This window comes from Typopeltis vanoorti, chromosome 9, assembly GCF_054136105.1.
Source record: "Typopeltis vanoorti isolate ZY-2024b chromosome 9, IOZ_Tvanoo_1.0, whole genome shotgun sequence".
Lineage (NCBI taxonomy): Eukaryota > Metazoa > Arthropoda > Arachnida > Uropygi > Thelyphonidae > Typopeltis > Typopeltis vanoorti.
Window position 1 is genome coordinate 100,221,845 of NC_143557.1, and position 5,896 is coordinate 100,227,740.

At 36.1% G+C, this 5,896-nt stretch overlaps 1 non-coding gene across 1 annotated transcript; it reads right to left on the minus strand.

Moving 5' to 3' along the window:
• Positions 1 to 4,802: 4,802 nt before the first annotated feature.
• On the minus strand, positions 4,803 to 4,874 carry TRNAD-GUC (transfer RNA aspartic acid (anticodon GUC)). Its single transcript has one exon. It is a non-coding gene; the product is annotated as a tRNA-Asp (tRNA).
• Positions 4,875 to 5,896: the final 1,022 nt, after the last annotated feature.

Below are 5,896 nucleotides of genomic sequence, written 5' to 3' on the forward strand. Positions count from 1 at the left end.
TTATTTTGTATGGGGCGCAGTTGAAAAAGACACCAATCGCACTTCCAGTAATACAAAAGCCCAGTTAATGGATAAAATTAAAACAGTTTTTGCGGCCATTCCCAGGGAGACTGTAGCATCAGCTTGTTCGAGGTTCCGAAGCAGAATTGAAGCTGTGATCGATGCTAATGGTGGTTATTTTGAGTAAATCTTGTTGATAGTATTGTAATTAACTCTGCCTGTAATGTTTTTTTGTCAATTCATTAAATTTAATAGATACAAAGAAGATTTTCTTTTTCCTTACGAAACTGTCAAATTTATCCCGAACACCCTGTGTGTGTGTGTGTGTGTGTGTGTGTGTGTGTGTGTGTGTGTGTGTGTGTGTGTGTGTGTGTGTGTGTGTGTGTGTGTGTGTGTGTGTGTGTGTGTGTGTGTGTGTGTGTGTGTGTGTTAATAATGGTCTCAGAAATGTTTATACGTCGTCTTTTTTTCCTGATTGCGAATAATCATTGTTTCCTAAGTACACGAAAACATCTATTTCTCTATATAGGAGTCGATTGATTCCTTTTGAGAATTACCATCGACACAAAGTTTCTTAATTAGTGCCAAATATTTTGATTTTTCCTAATTACTATGAGACGCATCTTCTTTGCTGCATTTTTTTTTTTTTTAAACTGATAAAGTTTTCTTTCATCAGCGTCCTTCCTATCGATAACATTCGATATTATTGGCGTGTGCCAGAATTTGTACAGACTCGTAATCATTTTTTTAATCCAATACAACGCAAATGGAATTGCAATGGTTATATTAGTTTTACGCGTTGAAGATATAGTCCTACGAAATGCTGTAGATCAGAGGTCTTAAACCTTTCAGACAGTGTGGGCCGCATTAAAAATTTCAATGAAGCCCGCGGGCCACTAAGCTATACTGTGGTATTTAGAATTGTAAGATGCTTTCTAGATTCACAAGGAATGCTTTAAGTTTGATACTTTACATAAAATCCTATAAAATAAAGAAACTCAGCTTTAAGAGTGTAGTAGGAGTCGGGTTCATAAGTAAATACAATCAATACTTGAAAAAAAGATAATTTAATGAAGAAATTATTCATTTTTTACAATGTCAATGGCAACTTGGCAATGTTTTTCCTTGACCAGCTTGTCGATGTTGGCATCAATGTTGGAAACTGCTATGCGCAGAGTATTCTCGAGATGTTGGTCCGTAATCTGAGTTCTAGTCTTTGACTTCATATGCTTCATTCTGGAGAAGAACTCCTCACATAAGAATGTGCTTCCTAACAAAGCGTACATCTTCAAAGCATGCCTGCGAAGAGAATGCATCCTCAGAAATGTAGTCTTTGTAAAATGTAAACAAGGGCACATTGAATAATTTTTCTCTCAAAGAAGAGTTGTTTGGGAGTTCAAGAAGCTCCATTTGTACTGAGCCTGGCATTTCAGCAGCATTGACACTGAATGGCATTGAAAATAAATCTAAAGACTGTTGGTTACGAAAATCACTAAATCTCTCTTCGAACTCCCTTCGCAACACGGCTAATTTTGTAGCGTGTTCATCAAGAGACGAACAGTTGGACTCAGCGAGAATCTGAAAATGAGTTGTCTTTTTTTGCGAGTTGTGCCTTCTAAAGTTTGAGCTTGACCACAAAAGCTTTGATGTAATCAAAGCGAGTGTGCACTAATTGATCTTTGGATTATAGCCTGTACCGTCGACAGGGTGTACCATAGAGGCAGACTGCCTCACGGCGCCGCTTAATAAGGGCGCTGGTTCAGCCATATTGCAGTAGGCGCCATATTACTGCAACAAGATATTTAACATCATCTGATGTAGATGCAATAGATTTATTTGAAGAATTACAAATTCTCTCAAAAATAATACAAGAGAAAATTTGTCCTCATCAAATTTTATCATATATATTTATATATATGAATGTAACCAAAATCTTGTAGAAATTTATCCCGACGTAATTACTACCCTAAGAATATTGTTAACAATTCCTGTTAATGTAGCAAGTACGGAAAGAAGTTTTTCCAAGCTTAAAATGATTAAAAATTATTTGCGAACAGCAATGACCCAAGAAAGATTGGTTGGTCCAGCAACTATTCGATAGAGCGGAGATAGCTTATCATATAAATTTAGAAGAGCTTATAAACAGGTTTATTGTGCGATATCCCCTTAGAGCTAACATTTAATTAATATTATTATGTAATTGTTTTGCGTTAATGTTTCTCTTCTAATAATAAAAACAAAATAGCAATTGGAGATTTTCTTATTTTTTCTAATAATCTCTAAATACAAGAGAAATAATCCATCAGGGGCGATATTTAATTATTTGACCCAGGGCGCGATCTAATCTGACGAAGGTACTGATTGTAGCCGCGTATTGAGGTCATTCATATGCAACGAGATGTCGGTCACAAAGGCAAAGTCTGTCATGAACTTCGAATTGTTAAATTCCGCAATCGGATTCCCCTTGGTTTGCATGAACTGCTGTATTTCGCTCCTAAAGTCAAAGACTCTTTTAAGAACCTTCCCTCTGCTCAACCAACGCACATCACTATAAACGACATCGCCGTGATCCGCTTCGCACTCTTGGGTCAAAAACTCTTGGAATTGACGATGATTCAATCCTCTTGCCCTAATAATGTTGACGACAGTCACAATAATTTTCATGATATTCTCAAATCCAATAGTTTTCGCGCACAAATTCTCCTGGTGGATTAAACAGTGGCAATGGACGAAATATTTTCCTTCTAGTTCCGGTTCTTTCCGTAGCAACGTTTCAAACCCTTCGTTCTTTCCCACCATAGCAGGGGCACCATCAGTTACCACACCCTGGAGGTTGGTTAAGCTGAGGTCGAAACGCTGGAGGGTTTTCTTGGTGGCTTCAAGGATATCAGTGCCTTTCGTCGTTTGCCTCATAGGTAAGAGCGCTAGCAGTTCTTCTGTTCACATTGAATTGTTGATCAGTGCCACGGACAAAGATAGCCAGTTGTGCTGTATCCTTCACATCTCTGCTCTCATCTAAAGCAAGTGAATATGACGTAAATTCGGACGACTGTTTTTTTTTAAGTTCTTTCAATGTCATTGGCAAGTTCTATTTCGACACGTCGTGCTACAGTTACCCCCAGACAAAGTCGGTTTTTAAACACCTCCTGCTATTTGGCACAGAATATCCCCAGCAGCGATGAGACACTCTTTCAAAAACTCGCCGTCCAAAGAGGCTTTTTATTTTTTAGCAATTTTTTCAGCTATTACATAACTTACTTTGACACACGCTTCGCTGTCTTCCCTTTGCCTTTTAAACGTACCCTACTGGCATTTAATTCAATTTGGAGAGGGTTCACTTTCTACACACGAAGCCGCCCTTGAAGGTGATCGAAATTGGACGCATGCCTTGTCTCATAGTGTCGTTTTATATTGTAATCTTTTGATACTGACACCGACTCATACAAATTAAACATACTGGCTTATCGTCGATCGGCACACAAAAAAAGTACAAATTGAACCACTTTTCATTAAAAACCCGACAAGAATCACTTGATTTACGCTTTTTGCTCATAGACGCCATAGTGATGGAAGGCGAACTCAAAAAATGATCCGAAATGACCGTGCAACGGTTATTGTCCACCGAATATGTCTCACTCTAATGAAAAAAGTCTGGCAATACAAAGCCACAAAAGGCTATAGCTGACACGACGAACATGCGTGCGCTTATACACGAATCACATTGTTCACGACTGACTGTGGATGCGATCCTCTTGTATTTATATGAAAATAACGAAGTATCGAGAACTTTCGAGATGTATCTGGAAGGCACTAAACAGCGCACTCGAACGAACTACTGCTTGAGCCATCTACCTGCGACGTTAGTACTAGTACTTAAGTACCGCTTGGTGCTGGTAGATGGCTGAAGAAGCATGTCTATTTAATATTTATTTTTTTTTTAGGATTTTATATCAAGTATCAAATGCACAGCGTTCCTTGTGAATCTGGAAAGCATCTTACAATTCTAAATACCGCAGTATAGCTTAGTGGCCCGAGGGTTTCATTGAAATTATTTTTTATTCAATCGCGTTTTAATGTTAAGTAGTTATTTTTTCAAAATGGCCGGGGGACCACGGCAAAGAGCTCCGCTGGTCACGTGCCATGCGTTGAAAACCCCTGCTGTAGATGCTAACTTCTTCTTCCTAGGACTGGACAGTTTAAATCAAGATAATCCCTAAGAGTTTATGTCTAATCCTATAGAGACTAAATGTTTGACAAGCTGAAATCAGATATATTCTCACTATTAATACATTTCAACACAATATCCGGAATTATAATGAGGAGAGGCACACCTAATAATTGAAACTGAATAAATTCAAAGTTTGGAGAGGACCCAAGTTTTGGATAGCACATTGGAGAGAATTCGATTAAATTAGATGAATTCTCTCATTTTGGTTTTCTTCTTGTAGACTGGGAACTAAAGATCCAACGAAGCTCTTGGAAGCACACGATACAAATTAAAGCAAACTAATGAAAACTTGTAGAGCAGTGTGGATGGAAAAAAAAAATGCAAACTGTAATTTATTAACCATTTCGACGTCAAATGCATGCACTTCATGCGTTTATTTAAATCAATGGTTTGACATATTTTATTCAAAAATTATCTGATTATTTAAAATGATAATTGCAGCAGCAATTCTTATTTATTCTTTCGACTGATGACTAAGTCGAGAGAAACCAAAAAAAATGAAATCTATTTAGGAAGGCAGAGAATAAAATTATTAATAAATAAAATATTGTCATTAAAATGACAAAAAAACATCCTCCCCGGCGGGGAATCGAACCCCGGTCTCCCGCGTGACAGGCGGGGATACTAACCACTATACTACCGAGGATCACGACATGCAATCTTCTATAATTCCTTAAGATTAAAAATTAAGATTGTGTAATTTAGTAAAATAAATATTACAATTGTTTATTGTTACAAAAATATAAATATTTTAAATGACATTACAAAAATAACATTATCAGCTCCAAATTTCCAATAAATAAACGAAAAATCTTCAATTTTTTAAAAATGTTTATAGTTACCTGTGTACTATGATGCAATAAGGAAATGAGTGCAACCGTATGTGTCAATTGAAAATTGTAATGATGAAAGGATTTTCGAAATGCAAGTTATAATATAGTGAAGATATTCAGAATTACAAGTAACTTTCGTTCATTCTAATCAAGAACTGCTATTTCTTCTGTGATAATTGTATCCAGTTTTAATAAGGTAAGGAAGATTACTTTGGTTTCTCGATAATAATTATTTCGATGAGAAATATAAGTGAAATTCATTTTGTTGTAAGATATACCCAAATTTTGGAAATTTTCATTGGAAGGATACGCAAATATTACATTAGTGGACGTGGATACGCTGTAAAAGTTGCAAATAGTAAATTTACAAATAGTAAATTTTAAATTCAGACATAACATTGCTTGAATCCTGTTTACCTAATCATTACTAACGATAGTTTAATTTTGTGAAGTCAACATTTATGTACTGTACTTTTTTTTAATCAGGGAGAGGTGATTGAGAGATGTATGTGTTAGTTTTTTTTGGGTTTTTTAAACATTTTTCCTTGTGAGATTTTTTTTTTTAAATGCCTATAAAGACACCAGTATTACAACAAGAGTATGCAACTCTTGTAATTAGCATCTAGTTTTGTATAGAGCATTCGAGAGAATTCCATTGGTTTTCAACTGAAGCCTAGAAAGGATTAGTTCAATAGAGAGAAGAACCAGTTCATTGAAGAACCAATAGAGAGTTATTGGTTCTTCAATGCAAACTGAATTCCCTTTTGAATGAAAGCAATCTTCTGTAGAAATATGTGATATTATTTGGGGAGTGGAACTCCAGATGACAAAAATA